The following is a 22,406-nucleotide window of genomic DNA, read 5'->3' on the forward strand; positions in this document are numbered from 1 at the left end:
ATTTGAGTATCAGCATGATCCTCCTCCTCATCATCAACCTCCAGTCTGAGGTGGAATTGGTGGAATAGTGATGCATGTTCCCAAAGTGTAATCATTTTGACATGAGTTCCCAAAGTGCCTGTATTGTAATGAATTCCACCCATGTTCTGCTGTGTCCAGAGGCGTCCAGTGTGTCCAGTGAGCATGTGGCGGACGTGGAGGACATGAAGCACATGGTGCAGCTGCTCCCTCTTGGCCCTCCACCTGCCTGACCACCACCTGCTGAAGGAGAGGCGGCTGATGGAGAGACTGGATGAACTCAAACAGGACCTCTCACCTCTGGAAGAGGTACTGGAGGAGGGGAGCACTTCTGACTCAGTGTCTCTCTTGTTCTTTCTCTTTCATTCCGTCTGTCTCTTCTCTCGCTCTTTTATTTCTCTTTCTCTCTCTTGAATAGTCTTGTCTCATCTCTCTCGTCTCTGTGTAACTCCTATTACCTACTCCCTTTGGTCGACAACCATAAAGCTGTCTCGGTAAACCTTCAAAGATAAGAGATTGCGTGAGTGCGAGAGCCTGTTTTAGGATATCACTAGTAACCTCTGTCATCCCATCGATTCCCTATACAGGTGAAGGCACAGCTAGCGCGCAGTGCAGAGTTCCAACTCCTCCAGGACTCTGTGGACAGGTGTGGCCCTGCTGTCTGTGCAGGGGTGGGGCCTTGGCCTGGCTCACCTGGTGGGTGTACTCCTGGGACGTCATGGAGAGCCCGTCACCTACTTCTTACCTACTGCACCGGCATCGGAGTCTTCGCCTACTATGTCCTCCCCAAGCAGGTATAGGCCAGGGAATCTAACCATGCTATGTCCTCACCAAGCAGGTATAGTACAGGAACCTAACCATGCTATGTCCTCACCAAGCAGGTATAGTACAGGAACCTAACCATGCTATGTCCTCACCAAGCAGGTATAGTACAGGAACCTAACACAAGTCTATGTCCTCACCAAGCAGGTATAGTACAGGGAACCTAACCATGCAATGTCCCTCACCAAGCAGGTATAGTACAGGAACCTAACCATGCTATGTCCTCACCAAGCAGGTATAGTACAGGAACCTAACCATGCAATGTCCTCAACAAGCAGGTATAGTGACAGGGAACCTAACCATGCAATGTCCTCACCAAGCAAGTATAGTCATGATAACCATGCTATGTCCCTCACCAAGCAGGTATAGTACAGGAATCTAACCATGCTATGTCCTCACCAAGCAGGTATAGTACAGAATCTAACCATGCTATGTCCTCACCAAGCAGGTATAGTACAGGAATCTAACCATGCTATGTCCTCACCAAGCAGGTATAGTACAGGAAATCCTAACCATGCTATGTCCTCAACAAGCAGGTGTACACTGTCTCAAAACAAGTAGCCAAGGCAATGTCTCCCCCTTGTGTACACAAAGAGTACTGTGCACTACAGGGCACTTTGAACAAGAGGCTTTCATTTTCATTTCAGTCACGCTGGTCTCTTTACAATAACTTAGAGCTGTCAGAGTAGTCAAGTGCCCATATTGTGACCTACTCCTCCATTGCCATACACTGTACAGTATGAAGGATTTATTGGGGTTAAATTCTAACTTTAGATAACTGTGTGCAGCTCAAACCTCTACATTGATGTCAATGGTAGATGTAATCAAAACACAGGTGATATGCACTTAGAAGTGTAACAGAGGAAATGTCCACTATGTCTGCCCTCTTGTGGCTGCAATGTGTACTGCAATGTGTATAGGATGCACTGTATGGAAGAAGCCCCCAGGTATTGATGACACGGAGAGTCTGGCCAATAAACCATCCAGTTCGTCCCAAACAGCACCTGTGTCCTACGTCCATATTATTTTGTAAATTCTATCATCAAAGTACAGTAAGAACTGTATAAGCATCCATGCTACAACAAGAAGGCTGGCACACACCAACCTTCCTCTATTACAGCTGCTAGGTGCATCACCTGTCTTTTTGATCAAATCTCTAATGACATCGGTGCATGATTTACGTAGAGGTTCGAGTTGCACACAGTTATCTCAAGTTAGAATTCAAACCTGATACTTATGAGCAGAAGTGATACACAAGTCAGTATGTACTAGATGGATCAAGGTGGTTGTGTTCAGCTGGATCAAGGTGGTTGTGTTCAGATGGATCAAGGTGGTTGTGTTCAGATGGATCATGGTGGTTGTGTTCAGATGGATCATGGTGGTTGTGTTCAGATGGATCAAGGTGGTTGTGTTCAGATGGATCATGGTGGTTGTGTTCAGATGGATCATGGTGGTTGTGTTCTTTTGCTCTGTAGGATTATGTCTATCCAGACGCCAAGACAGGCAGTTCCTGTATTCTTCCGCAAGGGTGCCAACAAGGGAGCGCTTCAACGTGCAGAAGTACAATGATCTGAGAGAGTTGGCTTCGGTACTTTGCTATACTTATACAAGGCACTGCAGAAGTGTCTGATCACTGCTTAATGGACTTTCCACTGATGTATTGAGTCTATACGGGGCTTCTGCTGATTGTGTGTGTCATCCTTAGGTGGAAAGAAGATTTGAGACGTCTAAGGAATCAACCGCACTTCAGCTCCCTGTAGAACAGATCAGCGCAAGCCATGAGGAGTAACCACACACACACCGTGTCAAACTGAAGGACTACTGAGCAGCAGCACTTCTACGCCATTTCTTCCCGTTTATTTTGATAATTGTGCCTTTTTCTTACTAACCCTGCAGATCATTCTAGAGTTTTGGTTTACACTGTTTACAGTCTTGGAAGTGATACCGAAGTCATTTGGAGTAATATAAGTATTGAAAGAAATATCATATGAGAAAGCATTTTCCTGAATACTAATCATATTTTTTTCTGCAATCATGGCGTTGCAGGTAATTCAATATAGTAGCTAGTGTCATTTCTTATAGAAGAGCAAAGTTCTGAATATGAAATAGGTAATGACGTGTGTGTGTGTGTATATAATGAGATTATCCATTCCTAATGTTTACAAAGATTAAGAGAACTGAGACGAATTCACAAATTCAATTTCATTATTTTATTGCACCTCAATTGACTTTAATTTCAATCATAAAAACCCTAAACATATTTCAAGTTTTACAACTGTAATTGTATAAATGAGAGATTCTAATTCAATAGGAGCCCCCCGCACCTCTCCAAATGCTAGTAGTGCAATCCCCATCTCCCAAAAGCTCAGAGCCAAATTTCCCTGGTAGACCACATAACAAGAAAAGTATCTTACCAACGGTGAATAAAATGGTCCCCGTGTTCTTATACACCTCAGAAATAGAAACATGAATTGGTGTCCAGCACTCAGGTTTACATACAAATAAGCAAGTACCTCGTGCATTGTCATTGCTTTATTAAATATCTCCAAGTGACTAACAATGATAAAAGATTTTTTTAAAACATGAGATCGTTGATTGGTACCCTGAGTTGTCTTTTCTGAGCTTATAGATGCCCACACTAGCATATTTTCTGGCTGAAGAATATGCCTGTAGTCATGTGGTAAAAAAAGAAGATTGGTACTGTTAAAAGTTGTACAAAATGAGGCAGCAGGTAGCCTAACGGTTAGAGCCGTGCGCCAGCAATCGGAGTGAGTTTCAATCCTGGGCCCAATGTGTAATTAACCAATAAAGTGATCTTAAGATGAAAACAGTTGTCAAATACCCTCAATAAAAAAGAACAATGGTAAAAAGCTTTTTTTTAAAAATATATATAGTTAATTAAAAAGGCCATTGATTTGAATTCCAAATGATGGCACTACCATAGTGGCAGTAAACAATGTATATGACTTCTTTGGTCTTCCTGAGTCAGTAGTAGTACAGTGGATCATGTGACCAAACTTGAAGCGTTTACTTAACGTCTTTGAAACACTAGACACTTGACTCCCTGAGACACTTTAATAATAATAATATGCCATTTAGCAGATGCTTTTATCCGCGACTTACAGTCATGTGTGTGCATACATTTTAGGTATGGGTGGTCGGGATTGAACCCACTACCCTGGCGTTACAAGCGCCATGCACTACCAATTGAGCTACCACTTTCCATACTGGAGTTGTTTGTTCACATTTAGCGTGCCACTTTAAAAAACATGCAAAGCTAAATTTGAGTTGTAAAGGCTAAGCACATCAAAGTACATAAATAGGAAACAACACAAATTCCCTTTTTGACAGAGCAAACTCAGAGGTCTAAGTGGGAGAGGCAACATATTTGAGGCACGTCATCGTTAGCTTTAGGCCCAGATTCACTCATCTTTTGCAAAGTTTTCACCAGTTTTTTCCCAAATGGAATGAAACATTAAGGACAGGAGCAGGAGACTGCATCGGCAATGGAGGACCCGCAGCTGTGGAAGTCTAACGTTCATCCTGTCGACTACAGAGGACCAGATGGGGGGCATGGAGGTAAGGGGTTTGGTCCCTGCCTTGAAGTTGGAGGTTGTGGGTTCAATCCATATCTCTTGTGGCTTGATTGACAGTCTCTGTAACTGTTGATGTCAAACATACAAAGAGAAGCGCTTCAAGTGAAGGATTTGGGGTTAAATCCCAGCCTTGCAACCAAGAGGTTAGTGGGTTCAATCCTCATCTCTTGTGATTTGAGTGTACGTTTCCCCAATGTCGATGTCAAACATACGAAGAGATGTGTTTAAAGTGTGAAGCTATCGGTGGCACAGATTGTAAGGCTTGTGCCGTGAGATTGTGGGTTTGATCCCAGTCACTTAAGTGTGGTTCCGTTGACACTGTAGTGGTTGGAGGACTGATGGGGGGTTAATACCTGGGGTTCCCATTCCTTACCAGGCCAGTGGTTCTGGGAAAAATCCTCAAGAAAGATTTGTATTTCAAGAGAGGACAGTCTACTTTTTTCCAGGGATTTTCCCCAAAACCACTGCTGAGGAACCATGGCAGGGGACCCCAGGATCTAACAGCCCCAGCTTAATGCACACTTTGTACCAACGCCACCATTCTCCTGCCATCTTGATGTGGCAGCCACTCCTAGTGGCCTTGACTCGCTCTGCAGCAGAGTCCCTGTTGTCCACACAACCATGCTTCAGAGTCATGCAGTAGGTTCAAACCTACAACCCTGTGCTTTTTGGGTGAGATCCACAGACTCCTTCACAATATTAACCCTTCTCTTAGTAATTTTTTTTGAAAGCACGAGATGAGAATCGAACCCACAACCTGTCGGCTGCAAGACAGGGATTCAACCCCAGAGCCACTGCCTTCTTCATGCCAAGGATATATCTCTTCCCCCTATATTTGACATCGGACAGTTTTGGAAACCATCAAGTTATGAGGTTAGAACCATCATCAACTTGTGCAACACTGCCAAAGGCTGTATCACATGGCTCTGGGACTGAGGAAGTGATTAAGTAGGGCAGAAGTATTTATATGGTAGGAACCAACATCCTCTTGGTTGCAAGGAAGGCATTCAACCCCAGAGCCACCCAGCTCCTTAACACAATCAGCACTTTTCTTCCCATGTTGGACAACGCAGTTGCAGAAACTTGCACAAGAGATGAGAATCAAACCCACAACCTCTTGGATGCAAAATAGGGATTTAACCCCAGAGCCACTGCCTCCTTCAAACAATTTGCAAATGTCTTTGTATATTTGACACAGATAGTTGAGGTAAACAAATCAAGCCCAGGGAACCATTACTCAATGATAAGAATTAGCAGTATTTCTCTCAAGAGAAAGGCCTAAAGGCACTGGTGTTGCAAAAATCATTTACTGAGAATCCCCTCTCAACAAATAGCTATCGACAGACAGAGAATAAAAGTCATTTTAAATGTTAATGCTCAACTCTTTTACCTGCCCTGCAGGTCATTCCCCATGACCTCAGTCGGCTACCAACAGGAAAAAGCCTGAAGCCGATCAGCCAAGCAGGTTTCCACCAGTATAGTACGTGCTTTGTTTTAGGGTCAGGTTTGCCACCACAGAATGTGTAGTTAAATAGCACTACAAACACAATCATCAGCATATGACAAGACCTATTTGGTTTCATAGGGAAGAAGATTAGAATAAAGGAAAATGCACAGCTTGATTTGTGCATTTCATGATCCTCAAGACAAAAATCTAAATAATCTAGACAAAAGTTTAACAAAAAGAACAACCAGACATTATAGTCAAGGACACCCTTCTCCCCAAAAACGACAGCAAGATTCCAGCAAGATTCAGTACCACCGTTCTCCCAAAAACATTAAAAACAACTACAGCAAGATTCAGGAATGACGTAGTAGCTGCCCAGTGGATGGAACCCTTACTGCTTCTTGGGTCCGAAGTAGAGCTTCTTGGTGAGCATGAGGCGAAGCAGGGACCTGTTTCTTCCCGTGGCGGTCCGTTCGTTAAATTCCCGACGCTCCTCATGGACACCTTCCTGTTGACCAGGGTCAGGAGCTCCGTGAACTCCAGGGAATCCCCGAACTTGCAAACGGCCCCACACAGGTCCTGGATGTACCCAGGAGCCATTGATCGATCTCGCGGTGGGAATAGTAACCTGCACAAACACACAGGGGAGACAGGGAACAAGTATGTCGTTAGATCTGAATTCCATTAATCCAAGTGAGAAGCAAAAACATAATCAAGTGATCAAACGCCATAACACTAACACAAGGAAGCAGTTATTTTGGATATTGTCTAAACAGCAGTAACTATATACAAGTTACAGTAAGAAGGAGTTGGGTACAAAATAGTAACTGAGTCTGTTGATAAGGAATTAAAATAATGAATGTATGTCTTTATTCTCTCTGCATCACTGGCCTATGCATCTATCCTCGTACAACCACAATTTTTATAGTATTTATTTTGGTTTTCGGTAATGGACTATCTCCTGTGCCATGTCTTCCGCACCTTCAGCCACAGAGTAGCACATGATGAAGTCAGCGCCAGCAGGGAGGGTGTAGACCACCCCAGCGTCCACCACCACCTCGTTGGTCTTTCGACTTCGCTGTCCACCACGTCCATGGGGGGTCACTGGTTCTTCATGTTTCTCCCCCACGGACGCCTGTCGGTGTCAATCAAATCAGAAACATAAAACTGTCAAACACGTCCAATTAATAGGATGGTCGTGTTATATAGAATTTGTTTTGATTTAGCAGTATATATTTTTGGTTGTGTGGATTTCAAATGTTTACAAATAGAATGGAAAATAAGATAGTATGGCGTCTGAGGAAGATTTGCCTTCACCGCCCCCCACGCATCAGATATAGGTCTAGTGAGTCAACAGTACTGAATGTAAAGGGTTTCCATCTAAAATGGTTATATTCAAAGGCATCATCTGACTGTTTACCTGCAGTATGAAGATCTTAGGCTTGCCCACCAGGCTCTTACACTTGTCTCTCCTTTGAACAGGGCAGTGATGTCCTGGATGGAGATCTTGTTGTCTGCAAGCATAGACATAGTTGCTTTCTCCGTGGCTCAGAAAGACGCTACACGAAGCAGTCTGCATCTGCATGGTTGTCCTCAGCAGCTATAGAGTATCAGACGATGATTTATTATTCTGAAGTATAGATACAGACTGTGACTGATACACTGGTGGAATGAATGTTAAGCTGATTATTTGAGGTGGTATCGAATGACTTGAAGTGCTGCCCTCACTGATTTTATCCAGAACTTCCTCCACCTTCGATTATCATAGGGCCCTGCACTTCAAAGTTCAAGTCCCGAAATCTGAATCAGAAAAAATCAAGTGTCAAACATGTTTAGGCATGAACTTTTAAACAATTACATCAGCACTACAGTTGACTGAACCGGTCTATAGGGAGTTAGGAAGCACGGTCAATAATCTGATGCCATGTATACCTTTTGACCAGGTTGTAGCCGGTCAGCATTGGTCCCGTTGCGGTCAGGCATCCCCCAGACGCCAGAAGAAGCGCTCCTGGTTGAAAATGAGAGCCATGCCTCGCCTGCTTGTGGTCCATCTTATACTCCTCCGCAGGGTCCAGAGAAAGAACTGCTGAAAGAAAAAACCATGCTCCACTGTAAATACCATTTACCTTGTTATAGTGGGTGTAGCTGAATGAGAGACATTTGTTAACAGAAAGTGTCGATTTCTATCTGTTACCACAAAAAATGAGAACTATCTGTTCACTTCAACTGCCAACATACATGAACTTATTTCAAACACATGTTTATTACATTCAAGTCATTTATAACAACGTAATAAGTAATATTATTACTAATAGTTACCTGGAGAAATACCCATCTGTTTCTGTAAGGTTCTCACTAGGACCTGATGAAGAGATAGATGTTCAGATTGCATGTTCCTTTCTCTATGACAATCTTGCATGAATTTTTCTTTTATGACTTCTCAAAGCCCTCTCGTGGTTTTACAGCTTTCTGATATCTCAAAACTCCAGCAGGTTCGATGAAAATAGTCTCCAATGCTTTGGGATCAGATGTATTTTCAGGGGTCTATTGTTGCTTCTGCAAACCAAAGGTTTGTGAATTAGTAGCCTAGCCTACAACTCTGGGGTTAAGCAGCCATTGTTAAATAAACACCCAGTCCTGGTGGTTTTCAACAGGCTAGTTACAGGTGTTAAGACCAGTAGACCTGCTGTTGCAGGTGTGGGGGAAAGCAGGATTTGGACTATTCTTCCAATTGAGGACAGGGAAAAAGGTGAAAAGTCTGGAGTTCCATTTCCTTATGTTCCTTGTGTTAAGGGTTATTTTTGTGAGCACAAGAGGAGGGTAAATGTTTTGATTCGGGTGATTGCTGAGTGCAAACGCCAAATGGACAACAATTGAACTGCAGGTTTGTGTTAATCATTACATAATTAGCGTGTACTTTGAGTTACGTAAAAAAGGCAATTTCATGAGATAAGGTAGTTTCGTTATGGAACAGTACCTCAAACAGTCTTTCTGTTTTGGTTTTGAATGTACGTTAGCATATGTCTCTACAAGCATTGAGCACCTAGACCTACCTAACCTGATATTGCCCGTATGTACTCACCTGTCCCTCGGTGCTGTTTTGCTGTCTTTTTCAACGCTCCCTGTGACCAAAATCACATATGAGACAACACAGCAAGATTTGACAGAATCCAGTGAAACAAGTATTTTCACTGATAACATTGACTTAACACCTGATATAAAATCAGGTTACGTTAATTGAAGTCTGTGGTCTGTGCTTATCTGACAGTAACCATAGTCCCCAGGCTATTGCGTAGTGTCTAGCAACGCGATTCATCTGACAGTGAACAACAAACTTGGCTACTGTAACAGCGTACAAACAGAGACAGATAATACGGACATACACCTTATAAAGTTAAAGGGATAAATGGAGGGGAAATGGGAATCCCGACATATCATTCAGCATGTGATTTATTATTATTTTGTTCACTTTCTTTTTCCCAGGGAGGTCCGAACTGTCTTCTGAGATTTCTTTCATATTTGTCTTATATGAATTGATGACCCAACTTACATTAAACCAGCAAGACTACTACATACATACTATAAGTTAAAATATGACTTTTTATTACCTTTAGTAGTCTTCATTCCCTGGACACGACATGGTTGCGGTCTATACTCCCTTTGAACATGTACACGCAAGTGAATAATCGCTTCTCCTTTACTAACGCTGATGGGATGAGGAAACTTCCCGCCCGTTTTAAGCTGATTGGCTGAACTCCACATAAACGGGGATACAATTGGCAACTAGGCATGTCAGTCACGCGTTGCTCGTTACGACTTCCGTATAATACCACATTGTAGCCATTGAGGACCGTATAACAGAGTCAAATATATACTGAACAAAAATATAAACGCAACATGCAACAATTTCAACGATTTTACTGAGTTACAGTTCAAGGAAATCAGTCAATTGAAATAAATTCATTAGGGCCTAATCTATGGATTTCACATGACTGGGCAGGGGCGCAGCCATTGGTGGGCCTGGGAGGGCACACAGGCCCACCCACTGGGGGGAGCCAGGCACAGCCAATCAGACAGAGTTTTCTGAGCTGTCTGGGTGGCTGGTCTCAGACGATCCTTCAGGCGAAGAAGCCGGATGTGGAGGTCCTGGGCTGGTGTGGTTACACGTAGTCTGCGGTTGTGAGGCCGGTTGGACATACTGCCAAATTCTCTAAAACGACGTTGGAGGCAGTTTATGGTAGAGAAATTAGACATTAAATTATCTGGCAAAAGCTCTGGTGGACATTCCTACAGTCAACATGCCAATTGCACACTCCTTCAAAACTTGAGACATCTGTGACATTGTGTTCTGTGACAAAACTGCACATTTTAGAGTGGCCTTTTATTGTCTCCAGCACAAGGTGCACCTGTGTAATGATCTGCTGTTTAATCAGCTCTCGATATGCCACACCTGTCAAGTGGATGGATTATCTTGGCAAAGGGGGATCTGCTCACTAACAGGGATGTAAACAAATGTATGCAAAAAGATGAGTGAAATAAGCTTTTTGTGTGTATGGAACCTTTCCAGGGATCTTTTATTTCAGCTCATGAAACATGGGACCAATGCTTTACATGTTGCGTTTATATTTTTGTTCAGTATAATATAAAACATGTTTCAGGGTGTGGCATTATACAGAGGGATACTGTAAAAACAAAATGCATGTTTGCATATGTCTGTGAATGAGGCAAGCTCAATACATGTCAAATGTCAGCTCATAGATCACGCTTGACATCAATTTGCATGTGCACTGCAGGAGTCTCTCTGGCTGTCAATGTAGGGTTTACACCCCATGTACATGACAGCCTCAAACAGCAGGGTTGTAGTATTCTCACCTGTATAAAGAGAGACATGGTAGATCATCAACCTGAGTAGATCATGTTGTTTGTCACGTACACAGTTTACAGCAGGTATAAAAGGTGCAGCGAAATGCTTCTGTGCTAGCTCCCTCAACATTGCAGTACAATAATCAATCATCAATATCAATAATAAGTTAATCAAAAATTACAAGTAATAGAAGAGGGTAGTACACATAGTAATATGGATGAGTTGTATGATCTTCCACACCCAGCAAGTTGTTAGCCTGGTTAAACCAGACTGAAGGCTGCACTTACCAGTGAAGTGAAACAATTGACAATTGTGAGCGCAGAGTTCAGTATGATTTAACCAGGCTACAAGATGGTGTACACATTATTGAATTAACTGTGAGGAATGCTTGAGTAAAGTCCTGCTCTGTGTTCAACACTGGGAGCATGTCAATACATGAATCAGGTTGTGTTCAACAGACAAACTACCTGGAGTTCTCTGATAAGAAACACTCATTTTCATATTCCGTTGTAAAACGTTTTCTGTTGCATGCCCTAATGAACATAACCCAGGTGCTATCTTACCTTGGACACTCTGGGCAAGTCCCAACATCTTCTGTAATCTCCTACAGATGGTCTCCAGGCATTCCGGGAACTCATCGTCACAGTCGTGTTTATCACGGTTATAGGTGTCATAGCAATGGTCGTGCTGGTTATAGAACTTGGTCAAGGACGGGATGTCAATGTCAACTTAGAGTGACAAAAGAGATAGCCATTAGATCAATGCTCACAAATATTAATGCAATATATAATATGACAGGTGTAATCAAATCAAATCAAAATGTATTTGTCACATATGCTGAATACAACAGGTGTAGACCTTAACGTGAAATGTTTACTTACAAGCCCTTAACCAACAATGTCATTTTAAGAAAATAGAGTTAAGAAATGATTTAATAAAACAAACAAACCAAAATAATAATAATAATAATAATAACAACAATGTGTGGGGGTACAGGTTAGTTCGAGGTAATTTGTACATGTAGGTAGGGGTAAAGTGACTATGCACATATAATAAACAGCAAGTAGCAGCAGTGTAAAAATAAAGATAGCCCTATTTGGTAAAAGACAAAGTCCATATTATGGGTAGAACAGCTCAAATGTACATTTAAATTTTCGTCATTTAGCAGACGCTCTTATCCAGAGCGACTTACAACATTGGTGCATTCACCTTATGATAGCCAGTGGGATAACCACTTTACATTTATTATTATTATTATTATTTTATTTTTTGGGGGTGGGATAAGGGGGTAGAAGGATTACTTTATCCTATCCCAGGTATTCCTTAAAGAGGTGGGGTTTCAAGTGTCTCCGGAAGGTGGTGAGTGACTCCGCTGTCCTGGGTCGTGAGGAGCTTGTTCCACCATTATAAGCAAATAAGCAAAGAGAAACGATAGTCCATCATTACTTTAAAACATGATGAAACTGGCTCTCATCAGGACCGCTACATGAAAGGAAGACCCAGAGTTACCTCTGAGTTACCAGCCACAGAAATTGCAGCCCAAATAATTGCTTCACGGAGTTCAAGTAACAGACACATCTTAACATCAACTGTTCAGAGGAGACTGTGTAAATCAGGCCTTCATGGTCGAATTGCTGCAAAGAAACCACAACTAAAGGACTGTCAGTAATTTATTTAGAATTCAGGCACACTTAACCAGCATGGCTACCACAGCATTCTGCAGCAATACGCCATCCCATCTGGTTTGCTCTTAGTGGGACTATCATTTGTTTTTCAACAGGACAATGACCCAACACATCTCCAGGTTGTGTAAGGGCTATTTGACCAAGAACGAGAGTCGACGGGTGCTACATCAGATGACCTGGCCTCCATAATCACCTGACCACAACCCAATTGAGATGGTTTGGGATTAGTTGGACCGCAGAGTGGAAAAGCAGCCAACAAGTGCTCAGCATATGTTGGAACTCCTTCAAGACTGTTGGAAAAGCATTCCAGGTGAAGCTGGTTGAGGAATGCCAAGAGTGTGCAAAGCTGTTATCAAAGGAAAGGGTGGCTACTTTGAAGAATCTAAAATCTAAAATATATTTTGATTTGTTTAACACTTTTTGGTTACTACATGATTCCATATATGTTATTTCATAGTTTTGATGTCTTCACTATTATTCTACAATGTAGAAAATAGTAAAAAATAAAGAAAAACCCTTGAATGAGTAGGTGTGTCCAAACTTTTGACTGGTAGTGTATAATATGACAGGTGTAATAACATTCCTATAAACAGTGGTCTTTCGTTCCGTAAGTTCTAGACCTCAGCTGAATCTGGCAATGAATGGTGTGGCTGTTGAACAAGTAGAGGACAATAAATTACTTGGTGTTACCTAAATTGTAAACTGTCTTGGTCAAAACATAAAGATTCAAAGGTTGTAAAGATGGGGCGAGGTCTGCCCGTAAAAGAGATGCTCTGTTTTTTTGACACCACACTCCACAAAGCAAGTCCTGCAGGCTCTAGTTTTATCTTATCTTGATTATTGTCCACGATTATTGTCCACGGGGCCCGTGTAGCTCAGTTGGTAGAGCATGGCGCTTGCAACGCCAGGTTGTGGGTTCGATGTGCTGCAAAGAAAGACATCTTGCTCTTCATTGTGATCAGAGGGCTAATATTAATACTCTGCATGCCAGTCTCTCTTGGCTAAGAGTTGAGGAAAGACTGACTGAGTCACTTCTTCTTTTTATAAGAAACAATGTGTTGGAAATTCCAAATTGTTTGCATAATCAACTTACACACAGCACTGACAAAGCTCACACTTACCCCACCAGACATGCTACCAGGGGTCTTTTCACAGTCCCCGGGTCCAGAACAAATTCAAGAAAACGTACAATATTATACAGAAATGAGTGCATGGAACTCCCTTCCATCTTATATAGAGCAAGTGAACAGCAAACCTGATTTAAAAAAACAAATAAAGCAACACCTGATGGCACAACGCCTCTCTCCCCATGTTGTGTGTATGAACTGAAATGTATGTAACTGATAGATGCACACACACACACACACTACATGTTAATGTTTTTAAATGTATGTAAATTGTAAAAGTATTTTGTCTGTAATGTCTTTTCTCGTTATGTGTCGGACCCCAGTAAGACTAGCTGTCGCCATTGGCTTCGGCTAATGGGGATCCTAATAAATTTAAAAAACGAATCAAAATTCCTGGTCCTGAAGCGCCGCACGCTGTAGCTATACATTATAGTGTGTGCAAGATTCACTGTCTGAAACACAGGTCTCCGCTAATCATCAAAACCATGAGGGTTTTGTCACAGCCCAGCACTCTCTGACACAGCTGATAATCAAGACCATGACTTGCTGAATCAGGAGTGTTAGTGCTGGGCTGGGACAACAGCCTGCACACACTGCGCCCCCTCAGGACTAATAGGGAAGACCACTGCTATAGATCAAAGTCAGACATGACACTAGCTCACCTGGACTCCGAAGAGGGGCGTCCCACATCCATTGGGTGGGGATGGTTTGTAACCATGCCAGGGTTCTGGTTTGTAACCTGCAAGGAAACAGCAAAGGTAGAGGTGTTCTGAGTTATCCCACCTTCTTTTATCTTGTTGAGAGAGATAACCTGTTCAGAGAGACTACAGATAGTGTTAGGTCGCACTGTACCAGTTTAATGTTTACAACCCAAGATAGCTAAAGTGGTGCTCATCTTTTTGTATGTGGATCATAATCACTTTCACAAGGGTGGCAACCATCCTCCAGGATAGCTACTGTGTGTGCAGGCTTTTGCTCAATCCTGGTCTAACCACATTGTAGCCTAAACAAGAGCTGCTCAACAAGACCTTGATAAGCAGACTTGGGTGTTTCGGGGCTGGATCAAAAGCAAAGCCTGCACACACAGGAGCTCTTCAGATGGAGGGTTGACCACTAACAGTGCAGTTCTACTTTGTGGGGGTTAAGTGCCTTGATCAAGGGCACAATGACAGGAGGTGGTAGGTTTACATGGGATCAGAAACAGCACTCCGGTTAACCAGAAGTAAAATTCTCTCGCGAAAACGTGTAATTTCCTGTTTACTTCTGGGGGATTACCTTTGTGGAAAGGAAGGAAGCGAAATCCGAGAGGAAGAGGCGAAGCGAGAGGACCAACTCGGCCAGAGATCTGTCTTCTCCAGCAGGTGGCGGTTTTGTTTCATTCGCTCACCAAGCGAGAGTTTTGTATGGAGGTCAATGAGAGTGTCGAATTTGGTTTTAAAAAATAATGGAATGGCTTATTTGCTACGTGAGGTTTATTTGATCTTATAGAAGTTTCGTAATGCATAGGTTGTTACGGAGTGTACTGATATAAGTAGGACACGTGACATCAGGGCAACTTTGAGAAACAACACTTTATAATGGAGTTGTTTCGAGATGTCAATGCATATTCATGATAATGAGGCTAGTAGGCTTGCATAGCATATCTCTCTGTTGAATACAGGCGGTTGAAGTCTACAACCCTCATCGAATATTCAAAAAGTATTAAAATAATTAGATGTATCCACCAATCTAAATAAAGGATAGACAGGAGCTAGACAGCCCACCGTGCAGCTTTGTGGGTCAACGACTCCCATTGTTAGGGAGGAGAGACAAGTAGGCTATCTTGTCAGTATATCCATCATCTTTGGCGAAGTCTCGTCTCGCAAACGGAAACTTGGCCAAAACCCTCCTTCTGCTAATTTCGCCCGTGTTTATCATGGCCAAAAAAGCATTTTTTTCTTTTACGATACAAACTATTTTGCTTTTGTGGCTGTTGAATCTAGTGGAAACCGTTTATCATCCGCACAGGGGCTTGAAAACCACTGCATCAGTTAAAGCAGTAGAAACAATAACATTTACATTGACATTTTAGTCATTTAGCAGACGCTCTTATCCAGAGCGATTTACAGTTAGTGAGTGCATACATTTTCATAACAAAGCGGTTGTCGGTAAAAAGCTGAAGGGATGGGGCTGGAGAAATGTAACCACTCTCAAAATCATAGACAGAGCTATGGATGCAAGGGACTGATCAGCCATTATATCAAAAGTATAGTTTAACCATGTTTTGAGGCTGTAGTAGGCTATTTGTTTAAATTTTATTTGATTACAAACATTGTAGTAAAACACGTTTTTGTAACTGGGGTTCTGATGTTGTATGCCAGTTGAACTAAGTTCGCGAGGCATTTATAAATTATAGCCTATTCTTCAAGAATCAATGGGTACATATCATTAATTTATAAATCAAAAATGGATGTAACTGCTGATTGTCACTTTATGCACCGCCTTCGCTCAATCCTGGCAGCATGATCAATCGTCCAGAAACATGCATAGGCCTACATCTCTTTTCCGTGAAATATATTTTTGCATTTTCAAACTAGTTTTCATTGTGAAGGCAGATGCTTTTTTATATCAAAAGCAATCACCTTTGCATGTGAAAACACAGAATCGTACTCATTACTCCACGTGCTAATTACGTCGACCTAGCGGTGGGTTTTGAAGCGGGCATGTCTCTCGCCCGGTTCCAAACAAACGCAATCAACTTTCACCCGATGCAAAACACGCCAATCCGGGCGCCCGGGCAGATTAATTGAATCCCCTCAATGCTGCTCATAATCGCATAATCCTACATGAGCCTGACAGACTCTCGCCGTTTCATCTGTCCACAAGAATCTGTCCCCGAGAGATTATGGTCTGGTCTCAATGAAATAGAGTAGGCTGCCTATGCATGGGCAGAGAATCAAGTGGCAGTCATTTTTTTCAAGAAAATTACATTAAATATGATTAGACTACAGTTTACTAGTGTCTGTAAATAAATATACTATTGATAATGGAAAGAAGTGGATGGCACTCAACCAACGTTAGTCAAGGTGCAATAAATAAATAAAATGATTGAAAAGGAAAAAGGCGTAACGCGCGCATAGGTTACCATTATTTTCAATCAATATGAATTACCCATTTATTTGTCTCCGCCTGCAAATCGTCCTCCTAAAAGGTAGGCTATATCCTATATACAAAACGTAGTGAAAATAAGTTCAAGAGAACGCAAGTGCTCTCAACGTTCTTGCTGCCTCAAATTCAGTAGCCTTACATGCGAAGTAGAGTAGATTTTAGCCTATGCATGGGCGGATAAACACGGGGCAGTTATCTTTCGAAGGCAATGTACTTCCTAAATATGAGTTGGCTATAGTTTACTACATTGCCTAGAAATATATATTGATCATCCATGTGTCACTGTCTGAAAATCGTCCCACTCCTAAAAGGTAGGCTATAAAACGTAGCTCAAGAGAAAGTGCAAGTGTCCCCAACTGTCTCTCAAACTGCTTCTAGTTTATTGGCTGATATAGCACAGTAATACCGATAGCCTAATATAATGGGCCACTTGAAAATCTCTTGAAATTCAACCTATTTCTTGGGTTATTTTTACACATTTTATATTGCTTATATAGGGCGCAAAATTGCTGCGACCATGGCTGGCAATGAGTGCGTCGCATTCGCCGAAAATAATTTTGCTGGACTTCGGTTGGGTTCGGGACCAGTTCTTGCGGTTGCGGGTGGGACTCGGACAGAAAGCCAGCGGATGTGGTGTAAAAAGCTGCGGGTGCGAGCGGATGCGGGCTGAATTAGTCAGTCCCGTGCAGACCTCTATTGCAGGGCGTGACAATGGGCCAGTTCGTTTTGCATGGTACGATGACCCGGGCGAGTGAAGATTTCAGTGAAGGACCATTGGAATAGTCTAAAATATTTAAACTCCTCCCCCCTGAGGCACCGGGCCATGCAAAACGAACGCCCACATTATCAACGCTATTTATACATATTTGGACATTATACAGAGGGATACCATAAAAACAAAATGCATATTTGTGTATGCCTGTGAATGAGGCAAGCTCAACAAAGGTCAAACTACAATACAAAAATAAAAGAAGCTGGGGTTTTCCAAACATTTGATTTACCTACAACATAACATTTTACATTTACATTTTAGTCATTTGAGACGCTCTTATCCAGAGCGATTTACAGTTAGTGAGTGCATACATTATTATTATTATTTTAGTAAAAAAAAAAAATCGTACCCCCTGTGGGAATCGGAACCCACAACCCTGGCGTTGCAAACGCCATGCTCTATCAACTGAGCTACATCCCTGCCGGTGATTCCCTCCCCTAACCTGGACCAATTGTGCGCCACCCCACGGGTCTCAGGTCAGGACCAGCTATGACAGAGCCTGGATTCGAACCAGGATCTCTAGTGGCACAGCTAGCAATGCAATGCAGTGCCTTAGACCACTGCACCACTCGGGAGGCCACAGGGTCAACACTCCATAGTGGCTCCATCAACAGGTAAACATGCCTATTTACACATTCAATATAAATAATTATAAAGTAACCAAAACAATACAATTACTGGGCAATATAATGTAGCCATTACCCTTATCACTGTATGATTATGTGCTTGTAGTCATACATTTGTCTTTCAATTTCTTCTTACCTTTTATAAACATTCATATTCGCTCTCTTAATTGATACTCCATATAATGTGTAGCAGAACAAACAAATTACATACACAACAACCACTAAACAACCTTTGCATAGGAGAACAATTCTACAAAATTATCAGCTCATAGATCCCTCTTGACTTCAAATTTGCATATGCAGGAGTCTCTCTGGCTGTCCATGTAGGGTTTACACCCCATGTGCATGACAGCCTCAAACAGCAGGGTCACAGTATTCTCACACGCTGTAGAGAGAGACATGGAAACACGAGTAGATCATGTTATACAGACATATGAACACACAGAAAAAACGAATCAAAATCAGTTTTTATTTGTCACGTGAACTGTTTCCAGCAGGTGAATGAATGCAAAAAAAAATTGGGTCAAATCACCAGTTGGCAACCATCCCTTATGGGATTAATTGACACATAAACAAACATTACAATAATTCACTGTGGTAATTAAATGATAATTCTTCTTCCGGTGTTCTCTGCATTATGCATCGCATAAAGAGTGAAAAAAATGTAAGGTAAAAAAATCAATACATAATAGTAAATAAGGTTATTCAAACAATTATATCCCTAGAGCAGTAAAATAATATACATACATACACACACACTGTATACTGATAGCAGGTATAAAAGGTGCAGCGAAATGCTTGTGCTAGCTCCTCAACATTGCAGTACTATAATTAAGCAATAAGGCCCGAGGGGGTGTGGTATATAGCCAATATACCACGGCTAAGGGCTGTTTTTACACACTGACGCAACACAGAGTGCCTGGATACAGCCCTTAGCCATGGTATATTGGCAATATACCACAAACACCCGAGCTACCTTATTGTTATTATAAACTGGTTACCAACGTAATTAGAGCAGTAAAAATACAAGTTCTCATACCTGTGGTATACGGTATGATATACTACTGGCTTTCAGCCAATCAGCATTCAGGGCTCGAACCACCCAGTTTATCATCAATAATAAGACTCAAGTCAAAATTACAAGTAATAGAAGACGTAGTACACATAGTAATATGGATGAGTTGTATGATTTTCCCCACCAGCAAGATTGTTAGCCTGGTTAAACCAGACTGAATGCTGCACTTACCAGTGAAGTGAAACAATTGACAATTGTGAGCGCAGAGTTCAGTATGATTTAACCAGGCTACAAGATGGTGTACACATTATTGAATTAAATGTGAGGAATGCTTGACACTGGGAGCATGTCAATACATGAATCAGGGTGGTGTTCATTAGGCAACACACGGGAGAAAACAGACAAACACTCGTCGTGTTCGTTTGTAAAACGTTTTCTGTTGCATGCCCTAATGAACATAACCCAGGTGCCATCTTACCTTGGACACTCTGGGCCCAGTCCCAACATCTTCTGTAATCTCCTACAGATGGTCTCCAGGCATTCCTGGAACTCATCGTCACAGTCGTGTTTATCACGGTTACAGGTGTCATGGCAGCGGTCGTGCTGGTTACAGCACTTGGTCAGGGACGGGATGCCGATGTCAAACTGTAGAGTAGACAAAAGAGATGGCCATTAGATCAATGCTCACAAATATTAAATGCAATATATGACAGGTGTAATCACATTCCTATAAACAGTGAGTCGCTGTACAGGGTCGCCACACTACTATGGCTGACCCTGTAACACAACACATTTCATTGCACCTATCCGAGTGTGCAGGGAAATTCCTGGTCCTGAAGATCCACAGCTATAGCTTATACACTATAATGTGTGCAGGCTTCACTGTCTGAAACACAGGTCTCCGCTAAACATAAAAACCATGAATTGCTTAATCAGGAGTGTTAGTGCTGGGCTGGGACAACAGCCTGCACACACTGCGCCCCCTCAGGACTAATAGGGAAGACCACTGCTATAGATCGAAGTCAGACAGGACACTAGCTCACCTGGACTCCGAAGAGGGCGTCCCACATCCATTGGGTGGGGGTGGTTTGTAACCAGGCCGGGTTCTGGTTTGTAACCTGCAAGGAAAGAGCAAAGGTAGAGGTGTTCTGAGTTCTTCTTTATCTTGTTGAGAGAGATAACCTGTTCAGAGGCTACATAGTGTGTTGGGGATCGCACTGTACCAGTTTAATGGTTTACAACTCAAAATACATACGGTGGTTCTTATCTCCTTTGTTTGTGGAACATTAATCACTTTTAACTGTGCTTTTGAGTAAACGGCTTGTCTGCATAATAAGCAATGAGCAAAGTAGTTATGGCCATGTTTATTTCCACTACCAACAATGATTTACGTGTGTGTAGCCTGAGAGAGACCTTACCATCGCTGCATTCATAGTGACACAATCCATCATGACCTCAAATAAGTCCAGAGCAACGTTGAGGTAGTTGTCAATGTTATGGATCCCATTGCGAATGGTTTTTAATGTCATTCGCCAGTCAGGTGTTTCTGGTTCAGGTTCCTTACTACAGGAAGACACACAGCTCAGAAATCCATAGGAACACAGTAAGCCCACGAGAAAAACCGAGATGCAACTGTTATGATGCATGACGACAGCACCGGATGCTAGAAAATAGTTGCAATTGGTCGGCATGTGACTCCAAAGTTAAATGACTCGACCAAACGTCGGTGAAAATCATTTCACACTTTCCCAAATGTTGTTTCAATATAAATCCTATTCGACGTCAACTGATCCGCTGTCATAGAATTCCCCTTTCCGGGTTGTGGGAGTAGTCACATGACAGCAATACGCCTATCAGTGACAACATTTACATTTGCACTTGTAGTACACGTGGTCACTCATAACGCATCAATGTTCAAAGTTCATGCATGCCAGCGATACCAAATGTATGTTCATGACTGATTTGATGTTTTTTTTAAACTGAGAAATTGACTTGGTTTCTGTTTTAAGGCAATATTAAATCAATAAAAGTGATTTTCACTGTAGGCCTATACTCTATGTAGTTTGCTACGGATTCTTCAGAAAACAAACCACACTACAATTCACATGTGGATTTACAGGAAAAAAACAGCAAATTACCCATTCTAGTAGACTTGTTCAGTTGCATTGCAGTTTTATGGATCACAGTACCGACCTGTTTGGGTACCAAGCTGGAGCATGTAGCCATAGAAATCCATGTCAACACATCTTTGACCAGCCTCATAAATATGGTGAGGCCATATTGGGTTGAGAATAAGGCCTCCTGCAAAATGAAAGTGAAACTGTATACAAACTACTAATAGAGTAAGGGATCTGTATGCCAGGAGACTATTCAGGTGTGGAAAGCACAGGCCTACACAGTCTGAAAGAGTGCTAATATAAAACATTTAAAAAGATGCAATATCCAGTCTACTGTTTAACCTGCACTACTATGCCATCTGCTTCATAGCAAAATTGCACACGCTCTTGTGCTTGGAACAAATTAAAACTGCTTCTGGTAACAATTTATCGTTTATTCAAATGATTAGTCGAGCAATGAAGAAAAAACCTTGTTTTTCTACTTAAATAACTTTCAAAACATTCAAAATGAAAAATGTACAACTTGATGAAGAAGAATAAGTGAGTTTAGATGTCCGTTTGATTATGGTTCCAACTTCACATTTTTCCCAGGCCAACAAAGTTCTCGAGTGAGACTGTGGTCATTTCTTCATCTGCGGAATGAACTTCAAGGTCCATGGAACTCTACACAAGGTTCCACTGTGGTAGCTAGGAAGCATTCTCTGGGTTCCTCACGATATTAGCACTGCTAATGTATGGATTGGAAGGAGGGCAGCATCTCCAGATGAGCCTAAACATCTTGTTAAGTCAAGCAGGTGAAGTAGTTATCTAAAGTGAAGAAGATTGTGATTTGCTTGTTACAGCAGAATGCTTGGCGCCTCAATACTCAGAGGCACCACCACGATGCCTTCTGCTTTTACCGTCAGTGTTCATTTCCAGAGTGGGTTCTTATTTCCGGAAAACACAAAAAGACAAGCAAAGAAAGAAGAGAAAAAGAGGTTGTGGTTCTCAAGTGTTTTGGGAGGTTGGTTGATCTATTGTTCAGTCGGTTCATTGAGATGCAGCAAGGCAGCTCCCAGGGAGGAGGGGGTGAGGAGGATGGAAGGACGGTACTGGGGGAGAGACAACTTAGAACTTCAACAGTAAGGCTAATCATTTTTATATATTTTTTCTCCTTTCCATCTCCATGGT

The 22,406-nt window shown here is 42.0% G+C and overlaps 1 long non-coding RNA gene and 2 pseudogenes across 1 annotated transcript; all 3 read right to left on the reverse strand.

The window, feature by feature from the left end:
• Positions 1-6,274: 6,274 nt before the first annotated feature.
• Positions 6,275-9,158, reverse strand: LOC123483983 (annotated as a pseudogene).
• Positions 9,159-11,283: 2,125 nt separating this feature from the next.
• Positions 11,284-14,913, reverse strand: LOC123483988. The gene is made up of 3 exons (XR_006658368.1): positions 14,835-14,913; positions 14,222-14,298; positions 11,284-11,475 (listed from the first exon to the last, which is right to left on the reverse strand). It is a non-coding gene; the product is annotated as an uncharacterized LOC123483988 (long non-coding RNA).
• A 3,070-nt stretch (positions 14,914-17,983) lies between these two features.
• LOC123483987 lies at positions 17,984-20,840 on the reverse strand (annotated as a pseudogene).
• Between the last annotated feature and the right edge of the window lie 1,566 nt (positions 20,841-22,406).

The sequence above is a fragment of the Coregonus clupeaformis genome, unplaced genomic scaffold (assembly GCF_020615455.1).
Source record: "Coregonus clupeaformis isolate EN_2021a unplaced genomic scaffold, ASM2061545v1 scaf0175, whole genome shotgun sequence".
NCBI lineage: Eukaryota > Metazoa > Chordata > Actinopteri > Salmoniformes > Salmonidae > Coregonus > Coregonus clupeaformis.